The sequence below is a fragment of the Talpa europaea genome (assembly GCF_964194135.1).
Source record: "Talpa europaea genome assembly, chromosome: 1".
Lineage (NCBI taxonomy): Eukaryota > Metazoa > Chordata > Mammalia > Eulipotyphla > Talpidae > Talpa > Talpa europaea.
In genome coordinates this window covers 2,526,482-2,550,243 of record NC_140073.1, presented here as the reverse complement: position 1 = coordinate 2,550,243, position 23,762 = coordinate 2,526,482, and the positions used below count along the sequence as shown (strand labels likewise).

The window sequence follows — 23,762 nt, the reverse complement described above, 5'->3', positions numbered from 1 at the left end:
GACGGGGCCTGCGAGCCAATCGGAGTGAGTGCAGCGGCGCCGCTGGGCGACCCAATAGGCCGCAGGGGGCGGGGGAGGGAGGCCAATGGGCGTGCGGCTGGGGGCGGAGACCGGGCCGCGATTGGCCGCCGGGCGGCTGGAGGGAGGGCGGGGGGCACTCAAGGCCTGCTTGATACGTCCGCCATTTTGGGCGCTTCGCGGATGGTGTCGGTGAGCGCGTTTCCCGCCTGAGCGCAACTAGCGGCGGGTCGCGGGCACCTCCAGGTAGTGGGGAGGGGGCGGCGGGCGGGCCGCGGCGCGGGGGCCGGGCGCGCGGCTGCGGGGCTCCTCGGCCGGGCCCCGGCGCCTCGGGAGGGAGCGTCCCGGCCCCCTCCCCTCCCCCCCGGAATTCGCCGCTCGGCGGCCCGGGAGGCGCGGCGCCCGCGCCCGGCCCGTCCCGCCGCTCCTGTCAGCCGCCGGGGCCGCGCGGGGCCGGGCGCCGGGGCGGGCGCGGGCCGGGCCGCGAACTTTGCGCGCCGCGGACCTGCGCGGCCTGGCGGCCGGGCGGGGCGCGCCCCGGCCCTCCGCGCTCCGACGCGCCCGGCCCGGAGACTTCCCGGCGCGGGCCCGGAGCGTGTCGGGTCGGAGCCGCCGCTCGCCGCGGCCGGGGTGGGCCGCCGTCCGGGGGGCCCGTCGCAGGACGCCGCGGCCGGCGGGAGCCTCTGGCGCTCGGACGCCGGCGGAGACGCGAGGCCCGGCGGGCGCGGGCGGGCGGGCGGGGGGGGCTGCCGCGGGCCGGGCACCTCCCTCCGCACGCGGCCGGGCGCGGAGCGGCGCCTCGCCCCCGCCGGCCCGCCCGGCCGCCCGGCCCGGGGCTTCGGGGGCGCCGGGCCGGGCCCGTCGTCCGCGCCCGCTGGCCCGGGGCCGCTCCCCGGGGAGGGGCGCCGGGGGGGCGTCTCCTCCGGGCGTGGAGGCTGCCCCTCGGGGAGGGGGCGCGGCCTGGAGGCGGCCCTCAAGGTCGCGTCGCGGGGAGGGGGCGCGTGGGGGCCCGTCCCAGCCCGCGGGTGTCTGTCTCCTAGGTGGTGGTTGCGCCCTCGTCCCTCCGGAGCTCGACGCGGATGCCCGGCGGGGCCTCGCCGCCCGCCCTGTGACCCGGGCGAGTCGCTCGCTCGGCGCCCCTGTAATGCGGGACTCGGCGTAGCGGCCACCTCCGGAGTTTGTCGGGAGCCAAGGAGTTAACCCAGGTAAAGCGCTGGACGTCTTGCCTGGCGCGAGGTTCGTCTTAGTCATCGGAGGCGCTTGTGCTTCCACTTACGTCGGGTTTTTAAAAGTTGGATCCTCGAGGGAGTCGGGGGAGCGCCCGGGCCCGCCCGCGGGTGTCGGGGAAGCTGCGTGTCTGAGAGTCAGCCCAGCCGGGAACAGGAATCGGAAGTTGTTTGAACTTTTCCTTGGTGGCTGAAGGTTCATTAAATTACATATGTTTGCTGGAGTAATTAGTGGTGGTGTCGCAGCGTGTTTTCAGAGGTGGTTAAATATAGCGAAGCCCATCGGGAGCAGAAGTCCGGTTCTGCTCCCCCGTGCTTCGGAATACTACAGCCCCCCCCCCCCGCCCCCGCCCCCCAAGTCCGTAACTCCGGGCTCCTCGGTGTGCTCCTGAGCGTTGTTGAGGGTTGGAAGGCTACTGTGCTTTGAGATACGCTTCAGTGAAGACCGTTTGGAGAATAGCTGCTGTCCTGGCTGCCTGCTGTGGAAGCTCTTGGCGTTTCTGGGCTCTCCAGTCGCTAACAGAACGCCGGGCCGGCACACACACGCACCCCCTTTTCATTCCTGCTCGGGTGCTTCTCCTGGGCTCTTGCCCTTCCTTGGTACTTACTTTTTGCTCGGGCCCCGGCTGGCTTTGTCGCCCGGGGGAAGTGTCTTGATAGGCTCAGAGGAGTGTGTTGCTGGCTAGCTCGCTCGGAACAGGAAGGAGATTGTTTTGGTTTAGAAAACTTGTATAGCGGGACAGAGCAGAAACTTGCTTCAGTGAACTACGTGAGGCTCTGAAAGCCATTTCATAACTGGGTAGAAAATGAGTAGTGGTAAAACAGTAATAAATACTCGTAAAAATAGTAGTGAAATGAGGACTTGACTGGACCAGGTTTGCTTACCTTCCTCAGCATCCATTTGGTGCAGAGATAACGCCCACTACGGATAGACCATCTCTGCCTTAAATATGAGCGCTTATCAGGATTGGCATTCAGTGTGTTTCTGTGATAAAGTTTTATCTTGCAGTTTCATGTTGGATATTTGAGAGGCAGCCTGAGTCTCCTCTGTTGGTCCAAAATTTTACAGTGTTTATTAAAATCCTTAAGATGAGTAAATGATGGTGATAATGAAGCTCTACTAACCACCTGCTCAGTAAAAACTCATTAAGTTTATTTCATAAAAAGCACAAGAGGCTGTGGTTTGGACCTTCTGTTAGTCAAGATCTGGACTGGCTCGTGTTGACGAGAATGACTGACAAAATGGACCTGGTCTCTTGGCTTGAAGCGGTTTTCTTATTTTTTCCACCCTTAAGAGAACCTTAAATGATTGATTTTTAGTTTACTCTAGGTCAGTGGTTTTCAGCGAGGTGAGGGGACTTTTTGTTCCCTGAGAAACATTGAACAGTGTCTGGAGGAGTTTTGTTTGCCCTAACCTCTCCGGGGGTGGGCCATGTGGCTTCTGCAGGGCAGAGCCCAGGAATGCTGTTAAACATCTCTATATGTATGGGACAGACCTGCGCTCCCCCTACCCCCAGCCAGACAAAACAGACAAGACAGTTACCCAGCCCAGCAGCGGCAGTGCCGAGGCTGAGAGGGCCTGCTCTGGCTGAAAGCCAGGCTGCCCTGTGTTGGCGTCACTGGGGACACTTTCTGAGACCATGGGATCTTTGACTTCACCTCTGGCGGTTAGTTTGTGGTGGGGTTGAGAAAATATCTTTAAAAAGCTCCCTAGACAGTACTGAAGTGCAGCTAGGTTTTGGATCCACTTGTTTTCAACCACAGATTTTAGGGACTGCTGATGGGCCAAGGAATCCTTCTGGTGACCTGTGGACTCTGCCTGGGACGTGACTCGGTCGTGGGGAGAGATGGTGTATGTGTGGAAGGCGGCCCTGTGAAAGACAGTAGCTGAGCTCTGGTTATAAAATAACCGTGGCACTTTCTTCTCTCTCTAGCTCATGAAAATGCCATATTGCGCTGAAACGCAGTGGCCCTCTCAGAGGGTAGAGGTGTTGGCTCCTGTACGGACCCATCTGCTGTGCGGTCATCTTTGAGTTTTCAGTCTTCTGCCCTCATCCCTCATCAGTCAATTGTCACTTCTGCTTTTAGGTGCCAGTTTTAGTTAACCCTGGATCAGTTTGCTTGTTCTGCCCCTTGAGGGCAAGAAAGAGGTGTGCTCGGTGCTGAGCTTTCCCGCGTGGTGGCTGGGCCTGCTCCCGGGGCCGCTCCTGGGCACTGCACTCTGACCCGCGCAGCCGCGCGTTTCCTCCTGCGGAGATGAGGTGCAGTAGCGAGGAGCTGGGGGCCTTTCTGGCTCATCATTAAAAACTTACATTATCTGGCGTAGTGAACGGAAGAGTGTTCTTATAAAAGCCGTACATTTTCAGCACCTGAATGCTAGTATCTGGACGTGGAGAAGATAGATGATCGCATAGGCGTGTCTACTGCTTGAACCTGCGATTCCACCACGTGACCACGTTAGGGATGACCAGCGGCCCTGCCCCATCATCTCAGCTTCACCTATTTGAGCAGCAAATGTATTAATTGAGCCCTTGCTCTGGCCGGGCTGTGTCAGGGAGTCGCGAAGGGCTGGCCGTCTAGAGGGAGAGGCAGCAGTGGCTGCGGTTTTGCCACAGAGGCCGGACGCCAAAGCCCGGTGTCGTGGCGCGGGAGTCAGTGAGCAGCTCCCAGGGAGAGACCCAAGAGGCTCCGGAGGAAAGAGCCAGTGTTCGCTGGTTGGGTGGTTGAGATTGCTAGAGGTCTCTCGGCAAACAATAAAATAGCTCTCACGCCTTAGTTTCTGTGTGTGTGACGTGGTTGCACGCACTCGCCTCCTTGCTTGCGAGTCTTTCATCCTGTGCTGGTGAAGCTGAACCCTGCACGCCTGAGGGGAGGGTCCATATTGTCTTCTCCTGAGTCCGTCAAGTGAGGGGCTCCCTGCTCCTCAGAGAGGCCGTAGCTGAGCTGAGCTCTTGAACCTCCTCGAGGTTGCTGGTGCTTGCAGCCAGGACCTGGATTCGGGTTGATTTGGAGATTTGTTCTTGGGGCCCTTTGACTTTGGCTTATTAGATTTAGTTGCAGCGGAAACCCCCTTTCTTGTCCTCTCCCCTTTATTTTTCTTTATTGGGACAGGGCAGGTAGTCGTGGGTCAGATGGGTACCCAGTTTGTTGCCCACTCGACTGATCGGAACTGACACCTGGATCCGGCTGGATGGGGAAGTAGCGAGTGAAGGGGAATCTTGGCGGTGCTCGAAAGACTTTTCACCTGTGACGCTTTCAGGTCACGGACTTGGCCAGAATCTGGTTTACTCTGGGTAAAGGCTGTTTACTGCCTGTCACAGCGGGTTAGTGTTGAGCGGGGTGATAGGTACTAGTGACAGCTGCGTGTTGAGTTTATACAGGTAGAGTTTGAGACGTTCTGAGCATCTTTTGCTGATAGAAGTAACCTCATTTTGTACTTCTTAGCGGCTCTGGAGAAAACTAGGGTGTTATTAGTGCCAGGGTTTCTTACAGTGGAATAGATATTGACTTAAAATGGTTTGTGTGCCTGAGAGAAACTGCCATGAAGTCTGTTGGCCCAAAGAGATTGTTTTTAGGAGCATGGGCGAGCAGAACTAAAAAGTTGCAGAAATAAGGGCATGACTGTTGGAGCCAGCTTGGAGAAAGCTGTGAGGGCTGCTCCTCGGAGCCCTGCGTCCCTGCACCTGAGCGCCGCCAGACGCTGGGGAGGAGAAAGGAGAGCTTGCCTGGGATGAGACCCCGATGGGGCCCAACGAGGCCACTATGTTATGCTGCCTTTTAAGGCCTGCTCCCCAGGGGCCTGGTCATTAGTAGACCTTGGCTGGACCATGGTGAAACCTGGACTTTCACTGCGCCGATGGGGGCAGTGGTAGGAGGAACCCTGGCGGGCACTGGCTTGATTGGCTGTTTGGAGCTTCCGTTGAGAGCATCATGGTTTTGGAGCTAGAACAGAATTTAGAAGTCACTGATTCTTACAGAAGAATTTGACCGTGCTGGAGAACGGGCTGCTAGGCTGCTGAGGAGCTCAGTCCCCGGCGGCTCCCCAGGGCTGTGGGGCCCGCCGAATCAGTTTCCAGCCTCTGCCTCACGAGGGATGTCGCAGCTGGCTCGCGAGGGGAGTTCCAAGTAAATGGCCGCACGCCGGCTCCTTTCGGTGCTGGTCCTTGCTCTTGTTTGGGCTCTGTGTGCTGAGGGACAGCGTCTCCGTTTCCACCTGTTTCTGTTGCTTCTGAGCCGAGGACAGGTCTCCTCTGCCTCTGTGGCCTGTGAGCAGCCCCTTTCGATGGAACACCGCAGTGTCAGGACCCCTCGCGCTGTGGACGCTGTCCTCACTTCCTGACCCCGCGGGTGGATTCCGCAGCTCGGCATTTGGCAGCCATCGGAAGCGTAGCATTTTAAGCTAAGGGAGTTTTGTCAGATCTGTCCTCAACTCCGAGGACATTGTGGTGTCCAGAAGGGCCCAGGGGCTGAAGTAACTGCCTTTGAGTTTGGCTCACTTGGCCATCCAGCTGTGTCTGGTTACTCCGCGGCGTCTCTGTCCTTTAATTTCCTTGTCTCAGAGATGAGTATTAAATATAAACTAATTAGCACAATGTCTAGTACGCAGTAGCAGTTTATTAATATCATCGTTGCTGTTAGCCATCTTCGTACTAACTGGCGAGTCAAGGGCGGAAACTATACCGTAGTAGAAGGTGCAGGGAATGCCTGAAGCGGGAAATGGACCGTGAGGGGGTCCCGGGGGCATGTGAGCCCCCCCTGCTCTGCGGAGGGCACTGTGATGTGCGCGGGGGTGGGGGTGCTGTAGACTTGGTGTTCCTGTGCCTTTTTAAAATCAACTTTGGATTGTTACGTTTTACTTCCGTACATGTGATAATATCTTATTTCTTCCGTGGGAGTAAAGATCACAGATTTGAAGTTTTGTACTTTGTTTTCTTAGTCTATAAAAATCTATAAAAATTTCTGACTCTCAGGACTTTATAGAGGTAACTTCTTTGAAGTCTTCCATATTATGTAGAACCATTTTTTCCCCCCCAGCTTCTATGGTCTTGAGAATCTGAATGTGCCTTGAAGGGTCAGTTTATCTTAACAGGTGACTTAATCTGTGATTTTGCACTTAAATTTTTTTAAAACAAATTCCATGTTATACCCACACAGCTCTTTTCTGGAAAGGGTCCGTTTGTGTTAGGCTTTGCAGGCATTAATGGTGTTTGGAAGACGCAGCCTGCCCTTGTGGTGCGAGCAAGCCGGGTGGCCGCCCTTTGCAGACAGGTGGAGGCCGCTTTGGCCTCGTGTGCTCTTATCGATTTTTATTTTAATTTCTAACGAGAGCATTTATCCAGAGATCACATTCAACACGCGTGATGCTAAGTGTTCAGTGTGCACCCCGGCACTTGTTTGCCTGCTGACGGGAGCCCCCGGAGCCCGGCCCCCTGCGCCGGCCCTTGTCTTTCCCGCTCGCGCCCTGCCATCCGCCTGCCGCGGTCGGGCGGGCCGGTCTTCCGACCGTGCCCACGGAGTCATTTGTTCTGCTCTTCCTTCCTTCCCCCCTACCTTATTCTTGAGATTCATTTATTCAAATAATGACAATTTTTGTGTCTTAGGCAGTTCTGGCATGTTCTGGTGCTGGGTATATTATTGGTGAACAAAACCCTCAAAAGTGCCCCTGCCCTCCGGGAGCTTATGCTCTAGTGTGGGCAGTTAACAGGCCAGTCAGGGGCACTGCGGCCATGCTGACTGAGCAGGGAGAAGGTGCAGCAGGGAGGTAGGTGGTGGCTGGGAGCTGTTTGCAGATTGAAATTGGGTAGTCAGGGTAGCCCTCCTTGAGGAGGGGCCCTTTGAGTGGAGGGGGCCAGCCAGCTGCCCACTGGGTAGGGTGAGGAGCCTGATGGACAGAGGTGTGAAGAGGGCTTGGCTTGCTCTTTGGGAGGAGGGACTGAGGAGGGGCTGTAGAAGCCACCTGGCTGGAGGGGAGAGCCCAGGGGTCCAGTGGGGAGGGGCAAAGGCCAGGAGCCAGCTACCCAGGCCAGGGTTAAGCTTTTGTCGTTTTCTGTGAGTGGGAGGGGGAGTCCTTGCAGTGCGTGTCACTGGGGTGTGACATGAGATGTAAGTTAGGTTTGTTTCGGTAGCGTCCCCTGATGCTGGTAAGCAGTTGTTGCACTGCAGAAAGATCCAGCAGAACGCTCATGGCCACCAGGATGGAGGGTGCCCAAGGGTGGGAGCGAGAGTGGTCAGATTCTGGATGCATCTGGAAGGTAGCGTGGACAGGGTTTGCTGACAGATTGGATGTGGGTGTGGGGACCCGGGGAGGAGGCTGCTGCTGGGCGCTGTCTTGTGGGGAGTGGATTGCCATTTAGGAAGAAAGGGGAGACCAGGAGTTGCGTTGGGGACATGCTTGTGAGGCTTTATAAGCCGACTGGAGGCGTGTAGGATTAAGGCATTTGGAGTGGAGGGGAGGGGTCTCCCTCCACTGCCCAGCTTCTGGGCAGAAGCTGTTCTATAAGAACGAGCCTGGAGTGTGGGAGTGGAAGTGGACCGAGTCCAGGAGGCAACGCCAGGGTGGCCTCCAAGGTTGAGGAAAGCCAGGAGAGTGCTCTGATGTGTCCGGTGCCTCGCGCTGCTGTGGTGAGGTCCAGTAAGATGAAGGCCTGGACTGTCCGGTGGCTTTGGCAGCATAGAACTCATGGGTGACCTTGACCATAGCCCTGCCCACGCAGTGGTGCAGGAAGAGCCTGTACAGGAGGGTTCGCAGCCCGGAGCGGAGAGGATGGCAAATAGAGAAAGCTCTCGTGGGCATGTGCCGGGACACTGGAGAGAGATTTGGGACCCCGGAAGGTTCTGTTGAAATGGGAGAGATGATAGCATTTTTGTGATACGGGTGGGGACAGTTGTCTTCAGAGTAACTTGAAACAGGAGAGGGACACTTGCTGGAGCCTTGTTCCTGGGGAGTAAGCCAGGCACCTTTGGGAGAGTCCTTGGGCGCTTGAGGGGAGGCATCATGTTTTCAGGGCTCATCCATGTGGTGGCCTCTGTCAGTGCGTTTGCTTTTTATTGCCAAGTGACATCCCACTGTGTGACTGACCCGTGTGACCCGTGCACCAGTCGGTGGGCATTTGGGCTGTAATGGACCCCTGTGGCTGTGAGCACCCGTGTACAGGTCTCTGGAGGGGTGTCTGGTCCTCTTTCTCTTGGTAAATATTTAGGATAATGGAGTAACTGTTTCCCATTTTGAAGGACAACCAGACCTTCCCGACTGCACCATGTTCCGTCTCCGTCAGCGCTAGGAGGGGCCCGGTGTCTCCAGTATTTAGTGCTTTGCGTGGAAAAAACATGACAGCATTGCAATGGGGGCAGCCGGTGTCTCCCTGCCGGCCCCTCTGGCCTTTCCCTGGTGACCAATGATGCGGAACGGCTTCTCAGGTGGTCGTTGGCTGTGTGTGTCTTTTTTTTTTTTTTTTTTCCTTAATTCATACAAGAGCCGGGGTGCAGGCCAGAGGCACTGGAGGGTGAGAGGATTCACCAGGAACAGAGCGGGGAGCAGACCAGGCAGACTGACGCAATCCACTGCTGAGGGGAGCAGCGGGCGTGACAGGAGAGGTCTGCTCGCCATGTGGGTTGCTCCGAGGCCGGCCGGGGTCGAACCTGCACTGCAGAGGCTGCGGTCAGCCTCACAGCACTGCGCTCAACCGCCTGCGCCACCAGGGAGGCTCTGTTTGTGTGTCTTCAGAGGAAAGTCTGTTTCAGTCTTTTGTCTACTTGTACTAGTTTATCTTGCACAACCTCAGTGTTCTTTCCTCCGCTTACTCAAGGGGTTCTGCATCTCTTCCGCCGTTTGGATTTCTGCCATTGTTGAATTGTTTGGTTTTTCTTACTTGTAGGACTTCTTATATATTCTAATGAATAAATCTTTTGTTATCTGTGTGACAGACGTCTTTTCTCAATTTGTGGTTTGTTTATTGCTGTTTGTGGAATTTAGGAAAAAAGTGTTTATTGAAAGCAAGGAGTGAAAAGGGCAGAAAAGGTGCTCGGTACCTTCCACGCTTCTCTGGTCTTCATCGTGCCCATGCGGAGAGAAGACCGAATCTTGCTTTATAGCTGATTGTCTTCAAACCTCCAGTGGTTGTGGTGTACTTTATACTTTTTGTTGCTATTGCCTTTCTTTTTTTAAGTTTCACTTTGCTGGTGAATGGAAATGCAGCTCTCGGGCAGGCGTTTCTCCAGCTAGCCTGCGGGGACGCGTGGCTTCTCCGTGCGCGTCACCTTGTCTTTGACTGTGACACTTCATTTCTTCCCAGTTCTTTCCCTGTGCAGCTCTCACCTCACCGTGCCGGCTGTAGCGTGGCCGTTCCAGGAAAGCGCCCGCTGGGGTGGCGGGCGCGCCGTGGGCTTGGTTTAGAGGAAATGCTTTCATCTGGAACCAGTCAGTGTGTGGGTGCTGTTTTTCCTCTGGGAGGTTGAGGAAGAGGCCTTCAGTCTTAAGGAGAATTTAAAAAAAATCACAAGTGGGTATTGAATTTAATTGAAAGCATTTCTCCACTTGATAGGACAATATTTTTCTTTAGTCCGGTATTATGAAAAATTGCTTTAAAAGGCAATTACTGAAATTAATACTACATTTCTGGGATAAATTCAACTTGATCATGACATGTTTTTTTTAAAGAGAATGCTGTGTTTTTTTGGTGTGTATGTTTGGAGTTCATGTATGCATGCTCGTCAGGAGGACTGGTCTATAATTTCCCCTTTGTGGCCAGTCCTGGTCAGGGTTATCAGCCTGGTGTGACTGTGGTCAAATGAGCTGTACTAAAACCTCATTTTTTGTTTTCTGAGAAAGCCAATATGTAAAATTGAAATTATTTCTTCAATGTTTGGTAAAATCATTAAGACCTCTTGTTTTCTCTGAGATTTTAAAATTACTGATTTGGTTGCTTCGGTATTTACAGGATCATTAGAATATTTTTGTTGAGTCTCACTTGGTAATTTACATTTTTCTAAAATTTGTTTAATATTGTCTGCTTTTTCAAATATTTTGGCAGAAAATTCTATTTTTCTTATATTTTGAATTTTTGCCTTATTTGTAATTATTTACACATAAGCAGGATGCTTAAATGACTGATGTTCAACTTTTTCATGTATTTATATGTACATTTATATCTAAAGTAGAAATTTCCCTTTTAGTAGCGTGTTAGCTGTGTCCCAGAAATTTTGCTATGTGGAATTTTTATCTTTCAGTTCTGAATATATTCAGATTTTTGTTATGATTTTTTCTTTGACTTAGAAGTTTAGGAAATGCATTAAAAATCTTGATAAGTGTACATTTATAACAATTGTTATTGATTACAAACATGCAGTCTAGTGTGATTTCCATTCTTTGAAATTTGTTGGGCTGCCCTAATGGTGTCTGCAGTGTGGCAGATTTCTGTATATTTCCCCATGTTTCTAAAAACATGAAGGTAAGGTTTTGGGTTTTTTTCATGTCTGTTAGGGGAAATGCATTAATTGAATTCACAAACTACCATCCTTACCTAGTTTGTGGTGTTAAAATCCCTTTATGATGGGAGAGTTGTCAAATTCCTGAGTTGTCTCAGTTTTTGCTCTGTTCTTTGAGTTTAGAATTTTTATATTCCCAGTCATTTGTGTACTTTGTCATTTTGTAGTGAATCTTTTTTTTTTTAAAGGATTTTTTTTTAATTAAGTATATTTTGTCAGATGTTGGTATAGCTGTGCCAAGTGGCTTTTGATATTTTTTTTGCCCTTTCATTGTCAAGTTTTTTTTTTACTTCAATGTTTGAGGGGTGTGTGTGTGTTTTTTTTTTTTAGTATTTATTTATTTATACAAGCACTGGGTACAGTCAGAAGCAAGGTGGGGGGGGGGCGGGTGAGAGAATTCGCCAGAGCGGGGAGCAGAGCAGGCAGAAGGACTGAAGTATACTGCTGAGGGGAGCAGTGGGCTGCAGAAGTCTGCGCGCCATGTGGGACCCTTGCCCGGCGGCCGGGGATCGAACCGGTGCTGCAGAGGCTGCGGGCAGCTTCGCAACCCAGCGCTCAACCGCTGCGCCACTGGGGAGGCCCTGAGGTGTGTTGTTTTGAAAGCAGCACAACACACAGTTGGGTTGCATTGTTGTGATTCACTGCTAAACTGATGACATTCATTCATTTACATTAATTGTGGTTGGTATAGTTGGTTTGTTTTACTATCTTATTTTGTGCTTCCTAACTTGCCTTTTTTTTTATTTTGAAGATTGATTTATTTATACAAGAACTGGGGTACAGGCCAGATGTGCGGGAGGGTGAGAGGATTCACCAGAGACAGAGCGGGGAACAGAATAGGCAGACTGACGAAACACACTGCTGAGGGGAGCGGCGGGCGAGACAGGAGAGGTCTGCCGCGCCATGTGGGACCCTTGCTGGCCAGCCGAGATAGAACCAGCGCTGCAGAGGCTGCGGACAGCTTCCCAGTACGGTGCTCAACTGCCTGCGCCACCAGGGGAGGCCTTCCTAACTTGACTTTTTCTGTTCTTTTTCGTTTCTTGCCTTACATATTGTGGATTTTTCTTTCCTTTATTACTACCCACCCTCTATACTCACCCGGTAATATAGAGGGTAGACACTGCTTGGTGATCTTAGATGTTTCATTAATTTAAAGCCTGAAGTTAATTACCCTTATAAGTATATTATAAGAACCTTGGAATGCTTTAGTCCTATATGCCTTCCTGACTGACGTGCTGCTGTTGTCTAATTTTCATTTTGCTGCTCTAAGTGACCCCGACAGATAAGGGGTCTGTCTGCTCTGTGGACTACTGCTCAGCTGTAACAAAGGTGAGCTTTTGTCGTTTGTGGTAACATGGATGGGGCCTTAGAGGCATTGTGCTAAGTCAGTCAGAGACAGATACGTAATTCCGTTCATAGGGAAGATAAACAAAACAAGTGTACGAGCGCAGCAAAAACTCCTAGACTGTGAGACCAGAGTAGTCGTTACCAAAAGGGAAGGGGGAGGCCAGCGGGAAACTGGGTAAAGGGGATCTGTCTTTGGTGGTTGGAAACTATAGCGTAGCGGGGGGCCTGATGTGTCTACAGATGTTGAATCATAACGCTCTATTCCCCAAGCCTGTATGCTTTAAGCCAGTCTTACTTCAGTACATTGTTTTTTTAATTCCACAAATTAGGCATAATTTTTTTATGCTCCTCAGTTTTGCTTCATGCCCAATTCTAAGTTGATGATCGTTTTCCTTTAGCATTTGACAGTGTTTCCCATCTTCTTTCCATCGTTGCTGTCGGGGTTAATGAGAAGTTCCGTGTCAGTTGTTCATTGTCCTGGACTTTGAGGCGCTCTTGCCCTCTAGTGCTTGTCATTTTGGCCATCCAGTAGGTGTGCCTAGGCTTATTTTTAGCTTCTCGCTGTTTTCTTTTGGATTTTTTTGGTTGTGTTGCTACCTCTGAATAGCCAGGTATATGTTTTGGATACGTGTCAGTCGGTGTTCAAGAAACTTTAAAATTACAAGCAGTAGAGGGAGTTCGTTTTGTTTAAGAGCTGGCAAATGTGAATGCGTGCCCTTTAACATGGGCTGCTCCTGTGTCTACCAGGAATTTCTTAGAGATATTCTACGCCTTTGTGCTAGGTAGCTCGTTTTTATATGCAGAAATGGGAGAGATTTCAAGGATAATTGCCTTTTGAAATGGGATCACTGATTGCCTGAAAGCATTGATGTGAACTTTAAACCTGACTCTCGCCAAGTACAGAACACCGAAAACAATCTGGAAAAGGGATGTGGGTCAAAATAGATCACGAGCCAAGTCTATTTTGAGGGAAAGGAAAAGAGTTCAGCATTTTTAATGCATAGCCTGTTCTGAGGGATGCGAGGGACACTTGGTACTTATTTCTTTCTTTCTTTTTTTTTTTTTAAAGATTTATTTATTTATTTATTTATACAAGCACTGGGTACAGTCAGAAGCACGGGAGGGTGAGAGAATTCACCAGAGCCAGAGTAGGGAGCAGAACGGGCAGAAGGACTGAAGTACACTGCTGAGGGGAGCAGAGGGCAGCAGGAGAGGTCTGCGCGCCATGTGGGACCCTCACCCGGCAGCCGGGGATCGAACTGGCGCTGCAGAGGCTGCGGGCAGCTTTGCAACCCAGCGCTCAACCGCTGCGCCACTGGGTAGGCCCTTATTTCTTTATATTAAACATTTTTTCTTTCTTTGACTGAAACTGTGAATGAGACAATGGGAAGAAAGGCATTAGGTAGGTGATGACGCGTGGGCTGGGCTAGAGTGGGCTCTCGCTGGGTGGCGCTGTCGTGAGCTCAGGCCGCGCACGGTGCTCCTGCTCTCTGCTGCGGCCCCGCTGGGAGGAGGGGGCTTTGGTGCCAGCACTGCCGAGCCCAGCGGCCAGGAGTGAGTAAGCACTCAGCCCTGGCCCAGTAGTTTTCACGGCCAAGGGGTTTGGAATGAATAGCCAGCAAAACTACTGTTTTCCTCAAACTGCAAAAAGTAAAGCTTGGTCATCTTTTCAGGGCAAACTAGGAGAGAGTGAGAAAGGCTTAGAGGCAGCGTGGGGCAGAGGGGGAGCTGGTTTACTCCAATTGTTGTGAGGATTAAAATAAACATTTCTGGCCACGTTAGTGTTTATTCCCCCCAAAATGTAAGAGTCCTTTCCTGCCATTTACCGTGTTTTCGAGCTTGTAGCTTTCCAGGTGGCGGCGTCAGTTCCTGTGGAGCTGCCCTGTGGTGGTGTGACCCTTCGGCCGCCTGCCCATGCCCTCTCACCGCCTTAGCCTTGGGCAGGCGCAGCTTGTGTCTCCTCTTCTTTTGATCGCTCAGCGCCTGTTATTACAGTTGTCCTGTGTCCTTGGTACATTAGAAAAGCTCTTTCCCTCCAGACGGCTGTGCGTGGGAAGCGGCGGCCTGGGGGCGTAGGCCATCTAGCCACTGGGCTGGAGGAAGGGTCGTCTTCACTGTCTCCCCTTGGGCAAGTTAGTTCACTTTTCTGAGCCCCAGATTCAGAGAGAGACAGAGAGAATAGAAAGTGAGACAGAGAGAACAGAAAGTTCCTTCCTTTTCTGTGTCACTGGCTAGTATGAATTTGTGAGGGGGTGTGTAAGTGTGCTGATGTGGAAATCACGACCTTTCATAGAACAGGTGGTGAAGGCCAAGTCCACTTTGCTAATGATTAACAGCTTATCTTGTGACCCCTCCTGTGGTTTTACTTTTGAAAACTTGACTAGCAACAGGATGTTGTGAATGTTTCTTTTCTTATTCTATTGCCATTTTTCCTATTGGAGACAAAATTTTAGTTTTAACAACGAATTTATTTGTGATTATCTTTGCATTGTAAAAAAGTAAGACTAAAATAGCTTCTGATTACCTCTCAGTCCTTTTGTACCTTCTGTTACAGTGGATTTGGATTCGACGTCCCGTGTGTGCGCACACGCGTGTATATGTGCTCTTGGGAACTGCACCCCGCTGGGAAGACGGCCTTTTAAAACACCACTGCTTTTCACCATGTTCCACGCAGCACACGGCACCCTACCGCATTCTTCTAGGTTTGATTATTACTAGTTTTTACATTCTTTTTAACTGCTGCGCGGCAAAGGTGTCCTTTAGCGCCACTGCCCTTATCAGTGGGCTTCAGATCTTTTAAATCACAAACAGTGCAGTTTGCTTTCAGTTCTATGTAATAAGCGCTTTGTTCTTTGAAGCTTGTGGAAGCACTGTCCGGCCCAGGTCAAACACTAAATCATACATTGGAGTCTTTCGACAAGTGTCAAATTATGGGAGGAAACTTTTCTCAAGAACTTTTTTAGTTATCTCCTTTTCAAATGTGGTATGACTTACGACACTGTTTTTTAGCTATATTATAAATGAACAATGACGTCGCAAATTTTTTATTGTAGAATATAGCAAAATTTACATTTTAACTATTTTGAAAAATTAATAAAGTGTATTTCAGATACTTTCAGGGTCACAGTTAAATTGAGCCAAAAGTTTGGAGAGTTCCCATACGCTCTTCCATTTGCCCTCAGCCCCTTCTCTCCCCTCCCCGCACCCCCCCATTTCAGTAGACTTCGGCACCAGAGTTGTACATTTCTTAACAACCTGTGAACCTGAGATTTGACACGTCATTATTTATTTATACAAGCACTGGGCACAGTCAGAAGCGTGGGAGGGTGAGAGAACTCACCAGAGCCAGAGCGGGGAACAGAACAGGCAGACTGATGAAACACACTGCTGAGGGGAGCAGCGGGTGCGGCAGGAGAGGTCTGTTCTGCCATGTGGGACCCTTGCCGGTGGCCAAACCGGCGCTGCAGAGCCTGAGGGCAGCCTTGCAGCCCAGCGCTCAACCGCTGCGCCACCAGGGGAGGCCCTTGACATGTCATTATTACCCACAGTCCATAGTTTACGTGAAGTTCTGGTCTTGTATATTCGGTGGGTTTTGACAAATGTATAATGATATGTAGCCACTAATGCAGTACCTTGCAGAAGCATTTTACTGCCCTAAAAATTCCTTTCTTCCTCCCATGTAACCTATGACAGCCACTAATTTTTTTGCTTTTTCCATAATTTTGTCTTTTCTAGAATGTCATGTAGTTGGAATCACAAATAGAGTTTTCCCACTGACTTCTTTCACCTAGTAACATGCATTTAAGGTTGCTCCACGTCTTGTCATGTTTTGAGAGCCCATTCTTTTTAGCACCAAATAATATACCATTATTTGGATGTGCCCCAGTTTATCCGTTACTTGCTGAAGGGCATCTTGGTTGCCTTCTCATTTTGGCAGTTACGAAAAACTGCTATAAACCTCCATGTGCAGGTTTTTGTGTAAACACACAGTTCATTTGAATAAATACCACTTTACTCATTGGATTGTGGGTAAGCGTATGCTTAGTTTTGTAAGAAACTTTCAAACTGTTTCAAAGTGGATTGCTGTCATTGTCATTGTCACTGCTGTCACTGTGACCAGCAGTGAAGGAGAGGACTTACAGGTCCAGAGCATCAGGGACGTTTGGTTGTCATCGGGATTGTGACTTTGCGTTGATGCGTGGTGCTAGGTTCCTGGTGCCACGATGCTGTGTCTGCCGTGCTCTTACTTGCCACCTGTACAAGTTCTTCGGTGAGATTCAGTCCTGTTAGTTTTTTTTTTTTTTTAAAGAAGGAAATATTTTATTAATTCAATAACCAATTTTTTTTAAGATTTATTTATTTTATACAAGCACTGGGTACAGTCAGAAGCGCGGGAGGGCGAGAGAACTCACCAGAGCCAGAGCGGGGAGCAGAGCAGGCAGAAAGACCGAGGTACACTGCTGAGGGGAGCAGCGGGCGGCAGGAGAGGTCTGCGCGCCATGTGGGACCCTCCTCCGGTGGCCGGGGAGCAGCCGGGGATCGAACCGGCGCTGCAGAGGCTGCGGGCAGCTTCGCAACCCAGCGCTCAACCGCTGCACCACCCGGGAGGCCCCCCTGTTAGTTTTTTTGACCCTTTAAAAATCATGTTCATTTACTTCTTACTTATTTAAGCGTAAGAAGTTTATTAGTTTATTTTGGATTACAGCTCTTTTTCAGATGTGGCTTTTGCAAGTAATTTTTTCCCTTAGAAACTTGTCGATTGCTTTCCCATTTTCTTGACATTGTCTTTATAGAGCAGTGTTTTTATTTATTTTTTAATTTTATTTTTTTTTTTAGCGAGAGGGGCATGTTTTTTATTTATTTGTTTATACATGCACTGGGTACAGTCAGAAGCGCGGGAGGGTGAGAGAATTCACCAGAGCCAGAGCGGGGAGCAGAGCAGGCAGAAGGACCGAAGGACACTGCTGAGGGGAGCAGCAGGCGGCAGGAGAGGTCTGCGCGCCATGTGGGACCCTCCTCCGGTGGCCGGGGAGCAGCCGGGGATCGAACCGGCGCTGCAGAGGCCGCGGGCAGCCTCGCAACCCAGCGCTCAATTGCTGCGCCACCGGGGAGGCCCTATAGAGCAGTGTTTTTAATGAAGTCCAGCTTACCAGTTATTTCTTCTATGAATAATGCCTTTGGTGTTGTAGCTAAAACGTCATTGTCATACTGAAGGTATCTTAGTTTCACAGGTTTCCTGTGAAAATGTGGTAGAGAGAGGACAAGTGAGCTCTCTGGGGCCTCTATTATGATGGCACCTCGCCCATTCTTGAGGGCTCCAGCCTCAGGACCCAGTTATCTCCCAAAGGCCCCAATTCCCTAACACCTGCAGTTAGGATTTCCACATAGGAATTTTAAGGGAACAAAACATTTAGTCCATTGCACATGGCCATCTGGGTCTTTTCCTGTGTCACCTTCTAGGAGGTTGTGTGTGTGTGTGTGTGTACACTATATATATATAATTGTATTTTATATTTAGATCTATGATTCAGTTTTGTCAAGAGTGTGTGGTTTGTGTCTAGATTATTTATTTTTGTATGTCATGTTCAGTTGTTCCAGCACCATTTGCTGAAAAAACTCTGCCCTGTTGTATTGTCTCTGCCCCTTGTCAGAGATCTGTTGACTCTCTATGTGGGCTTATTTCCGGGCTTTCTGTTCTCTTCCACTGTGTGCTTGTCGGTTCTTTCATCAGTACTACATGGTTTTGATAACTATCATTTTATACTAACTGTCAAAGTTGAGTAATGTCAGTTCTCCAATTCTTTTTTCTTTTTTCTTTTTTCCAGTGTTGAGTTGGCTGTTTTGGGTCTTTTGTCTTTCCGTATAAACTTTAGAATCAGTTTATCAATACCTACAAAATAACTCACTGGATTCTGATTGGAATTTGATTGAAATTGTACCTGATCTTAGTGGAAAAACAGTTTCTTACCATTAAGTATGATGTTAGTTGTAAATGGTTTTTTCCAATTTGTTTCTAAAGATTTCTTTCTTTATGCATACAAGAGCTGGGGTGCAGGCCAGTGGTGTGGGAGATAAGAGGAAGGATTCACCAGAAACAGTGGGGAGCAGAGCAAGTGGATCTACTGAAATACACTGCTGAGGGGAGCAGCAGGTGAGACAGGAGAAGTCTGCTGCACCATGTGAGTCATCTTCCTTGCTTGACATTGAAGTCGGATTAAACACGTGCTGCAGTGGCTGTGGATAGATGAGTGCTGAGAATTAACCCCTTTCTGCCACCAGGGAGGCCCAAGTGTAAATGTTCTTTATCACATCAATGAAGTTCTCCTCTGTACTAGTTTGTGGAGATTTTCTATCATGAATGAATATTGGATTTTGTCATGCATTTCCTGTATCTATGGATGCAATAATGTGATTTTTCTTTTGGCCCGATGATTTACATTAATTGATTTTTGATTGTTAAAACCAGCCCTGCATACCTGAGGTATATATCTCACTTGGTTTATAATTCTTTTTATACATTGTTGAATTCAATTTGCCATACATCATTGAGGATTCTTTGCATTTGTGTTTGCATCATTGATCTCTAGGTTTCTTGTGAGGTCTTTGTGTCTCCTTTTGGTATTAGTGTTGATTTTACAGAATGAATTAGGAGGTGTTCTTTCTGCTTCTGTCTTCTGGGATGAGTTTGGCATAATTTCATCCTTCAATATTTGGTACCATTCACCAGTACACCCATCTGAGCATGGTGCTATTTTGGAGTTCATTAATCGTTGATTCAATTCCCTTAGTAGATGTAGACCTGTTCAGATTGTCTGTCTGTTTTGTGTGAATTGTGTGACGGATTGTGTCTTTCAAGGAATTGTTCTTTTATCTGGGTTATCGAATTTATAACCATAGAATTGTTCATCATATTCCTTTTATCCTTTAGTGTCCTGGGCATCTGCAGTGGTGTCTCCTCTTTCTTAGCAATTGGGGTCTTTTTTCCTTAGCCTGGAGAAAGGCTTATAAATTGTATTAACCTTTTTAAGAACCAGCTTTGAATTTTCTCATTTTCAATTTCATTGATTTTTTTGCTCTGATTTTTATTATTTCCATTTTCTGCTTACTATGGAATTAGTTTGCCCTTCTTTAGTTTCCTCAGGTGCTGCATTCTGTCTACATTTTCCAGTAAATCTTTCATGTCAGTCATATTAAAAAAAATTCTCTGTAATTCCAACAGCCTTGTCATATATGAGTCTGATTCTAATGCTTTTGTTCGGTCTCTTCAAATTATTCCTTTAAGTATGTCCTGTAATTTTTTTTTAAAGATTTATTTATTTATGCATACAAGAGCTGGGGTACAGGCCAGAGGTGTGGGGTGGAGGGGGTGGTAAGAGGATTCGCCAGAGACAGCGGGGAGCAGAACAGGCAGATCTCCTGAAATACACTGCTGAGGGGAGCAGCGGGCGATGCAGGAGAGGTCTGCTGCACTATGTGGGTTGTTCCTTTGGCCGGCTGGGGAATTGAAGTAGTGGTGCAGTCCTAGCTTGATAGTGCTGTCTTTAACCCCTGCACCACCAGAGAGGCCCGATTTATTTTATTTATGCATATGAGAGCTGGGGTATAAGCCAGAGGTGGGTGGGTGAGAGGATTCACCAGAGACAGAGTAGGGAACAGAACAGGCAGACTGACTGAAATACACTGCTAAGGGGAGCACTGTGCAAGACAGGAGCAGTCTGCTGCGCCGTGTGGGTCAGCTCCCTGGCTGGGGATGGAACTTGTGCTGCAGTGGGTGCCAGTAGTTTCAGTGTTGAGGCTCAACCCCTTGTGCCACCGGGGAGGCCCTCTTTTTTTTTTTTAAGGTGCGCCAGATGCACTGGGTGAAAATTTTACCTTTAGAACTGTAGTGGAAGTGGGTGGGGGAAGTCTTTCAGGTCCTAGGGTTAGATCTATCTGTTGGTGAGCCTGTATCTTTGGTCTGTGAACTTCACTGGTGCTTTTCACATCCCCAGGAGAGACGGGATGGCTCCAGTGACCTGGAGTGGTTTGCTCCCTGTTCCACCTGTGGAAGGTTAGTGGAGCTGGAGTTTGGTATTTTCCTTCCTCTAGTTAGGCTAGGCTCTGATCACACAGTACCAGGGGAGACTTTGGTAAAATAATTTCTACTACTTTCTCAAACTAAAGGCAGAGATTTTTTTTTTTTTTTTCTGATAGATATTTCCTCTTAGAGATTTTGTAAAGGTTTAGAATTATAATTACTGCACCTCTGACACTTTGTCAGTTTTAGTTCAGGTTTTCCTACCCTGGTTCCCGCATAGGATTTTGCTGGTGGGTTTCTGCTGCAGTAGGCTGTGGTTTTGTTTCTCTCTCTGTCCCTCCAGTTTTGGGGACAGCAGTTTTCCCAATGACCATTCGTTGATGACTCTAAGTGGGGTGGTGACTTCTAAGCCCCTTTACATGTGGGGCCAGAGGCAGAAGTTCCATTTCAAGTGTGCAGCTGGGTGGTGTTAAGTAACATTCATGTGGCTCACAACTTCCACCATCGTGCATCTCCATACCCATTAAATCAATTCCTCACCATTCCCGCCTCCCCTGAGCCCTTGGCAACCACCATCTGCTTTCTGTTTCTGTGATTTTGACAGTTCTGAGTACTTCATATAAATGGAGTCATATGATATCTGTCCTTTTGTGGCTGACTCCCAGTGTAAAGTCTTCAAGTTTCATCGTTGTTGTAGCATGTGACAATTTCCTCTTTAAAATTAAATTATGTTCCGGGCCTCCCCGGTGGCGCAGCGGTTGAGCGCTGGGTTGCGAAGCTCCCCGCGGCCTCTGCGGCGCCGGTTCGATCCCCGGCTGCTCCCCGGCCACCGGAGGAGGGTCCCGCTTGGCGCGCAGACCTCCCCTGCCGCTCGCTGCTCCCCTCAGCAGTGTCCTTTGGTCCTTCTGCCTGCTCTGCTCCCCGCTCTGGCTCTGGTGAATTCTCTCCCCCTCCCGCGCTTCTGACTGTACCCAGTGCTTGTATGAATAAATAAATAAATCTTAAAAAAAATTAAAAATAAATTTTTTTCTGGACTACCTTCCTGTTCTGTGCTTAGGCTCCAGTCCCCCATCCCTTGGGCGATCTCACTTTGATAGCTGATTCCTCGTGTCTGTGCTGCTGGTGCTCGCGTCTGCCCGGGCAGGTCTTCTCTTGGTTCTAGCTGCTTGTCAACATTGGCATTCTTATTCCTTCTGCCCCGGACTCTCAGCTGTCACTGCGGGTGTTAGGGTTACCTGCTGGTGGGCCTGAGCCCCGTTACTACGAAACACTAGTTATTTCCAAACTTTCGGTTCTCTCTCATGCAGTGAGAACCATACAGTTCACATGTGAATTAAAGCAGAGCTCTGTGGTGTCTGTGTTGTAGCAGCGTGGGTCACCGCATCACTGTCACTGCTCTTGTGCTTTGTGGAAATACCCTCTCCCGTTACATGACGTTATTTCTAAATGCCATGAGATCACCTAATTAAAAGGTCCTGTCATTTTTATTAATCTTGTATATTGTCGCAGTCTTCTTTTCAAAGCTGTCGCCCATTGACCCTGCCAGCTGTGTCCCCACATTTCCTTGCCGAAAGGAATTAATTTATTTTTTATTTGCTGATTTACTGGATTTGCTGTTCCTTTGGGAACACCTTATAGGTTTTTCATTTTAAAAATCGGGCACATTACATGTGTTTCATGTATTGGTTTGCATTTTGGTTTCTTCAGTGAGCGCTCCGCTCAGAGCTTTTGGCCATTAGGTTGCTGCTGCTTTGGCTCTCCACTAGGCACTATCAAGTGTACGGCTTATCCTCTGGTGGTTTCAGTTTTTTTCTCTTCACACTTTGAAAGGAGCTCCTTCTGGGGGCCTTCCTGGTGGCGCAGGGGTTGAGTCTCAGTGACTGTCACCTCTGCAGCTTGAGTTCGATCCCCGGCCAGGGAGCTACCCACATGGCACAGCAGACCTCTGCTGTCTCCGCGCTGCTCCCCTCAGCAGTGGATTTCATTGGGTCTACCCGTTCTGCTCCCCGCTCTGTCTCTGGTGAATCCTCTCACCTCTGGCCTATACCCCAGTTCTTCTTCGTAAAAATGGAAGGAAAAAATGGACCTCCTGTATTGATTCCTGCTCTTCATGCCATTGCCCCTCTTTTGATTCATTTATCATCCCTGCACCCCTGTCACTGAGAAATATGCTTACAGGAGACCCCAAATTAACTTTTATAGCAGTTACTTGCTTTAATATAACAATGGTTAAGTTACTTAATTTCTTAGCTTTGGTGTCTAGGAGAAACGTGATTTACTCACCAGTTTTTCGAGTGCTATGAAGTTCCAGTCACCAAGACGTTTTAAGACCTGCCTGGCGCCCTCGGCCTCCGTCATCTGACCCAGCCATTACTTACAGTCTTTGCACCTCAGATTGTCTGCTTGTAAGAAGCATGTGACCTATTTATTTAAATGAAAATGTATATAAATGTGTTTGGTAAAGCAAAGTACAGATGCTGAAGTTCTTACACAACTTTTTCTTTGTAGATACATCATTTTCACAGCAGCTTTATCAGACATAATTGACATACCAAAAGCACTCTGTTTAGTGCCTGTGAGTATCGTCAGAGTTGTGCAGCTGCAGTCACTCTTTAGAATATTTTCCTTACTTCAAAAGGAGGTCCTCTTGAGTAGCCACTCCCCATTCCTCTCCTGCTGCTGGGTACCCTCCCCTCCCCCACAGTCTGCTTTCTCTTTCTAGTGGTTTGCCTGTCCAGGTCGCGTCTTACCAGTGCAGTCCTGTAATGTGTCACCTTCCGTGACTGGCTTCTGTCCCTTCGTCTGTCTGTGCTGGGGCATCCATTAGTTCTACGAAATTTTTTTTCTTTTTTTTTTTTGGCTCATATTCTGTCGTGTGGAGATTCTGCTTTTTACTTGTTCATTTATCAGTTGATAGATAATTGGATGTTTCTGCTTTTTGTTTTTTTAAATAATACTTCCGTAAACATTTGGGTACAGAGTTGTCTGTGGACATACGCTTTCATTTCTCTTGGTTATAAGGTAGCCCCGTGTCCAAGAAGCGCCTTTAAGGAAAACTGCCAGGATATCCTCTGGCACCGTACCATCTTACTTTCCTACCTGCAGTGTGTGAAAATTATTTCTCCACAGAAGAACCAACACTTGTTTTGGGGTGTCTTTCTGGAATGAGTGTGAAATAGTATCCCATTGTGATTTTGCATTTCCCAGATGACTCATGACATTGGGTATTTTTAAAAAATGTGCTTGTTGACCATTTGTCTACTTTGGAGATGTCTGTCTGAATTTATTGACCATTTTTAAGTTGGTTTTCTTGTGGGTTTTTTATTTATGATTGTTGACTTGTAAACGTCCTTATCTACCTGTCCACAAGTATTTATCAGGTACCTGATTGCAAATTTTTCTCTCGTTCTATAGCTTATATTTTTCACTTTTAATGGTGTCCTTGAAGCACAAAAATATTTAATTTGATGAAGCCCAGTTTTTTCCTTGTGTTTTGGTATCAGAACTAAGAAGATTTTGCTAGTCCAGGTTCACAAAGATTTACTACTGTGTTTTCTTTTGTATTTGAGCACATTTTGAAATTTTTTCAAAGTATTTTAAGGTTTATAGCAAAATGGAGGGAAGGCATGGAGAACTTCCACAGGCCCCGCCACACGTGCACAGCCTCTCCC

At 48.9% G+C, this 23,762-nt stretch overlaps 1 protein-coding gene across 2 annotated transcripts in view; it reads left to right on the top strand.

Moving 5' to 3' along the window:
- Positions 1–201: 201 nt before the first annotated feature.
- PPP6R3 (protein phosphatase 6 regulatory subunit 3) overlaps positions 202–23,762 on the top strand; it is a gene marked incomplete at its 3' end in the record, with an annotated part of 119,210 nt that continues 95,649 nt past the window's right edge. For both annotated transcript variants that reach the window (XM_084243324.1, XM_084243323.1), the window contains exon 1: positions 202–264. The remainder of the gene's footprint in view (positions 265–23,762) is intronic.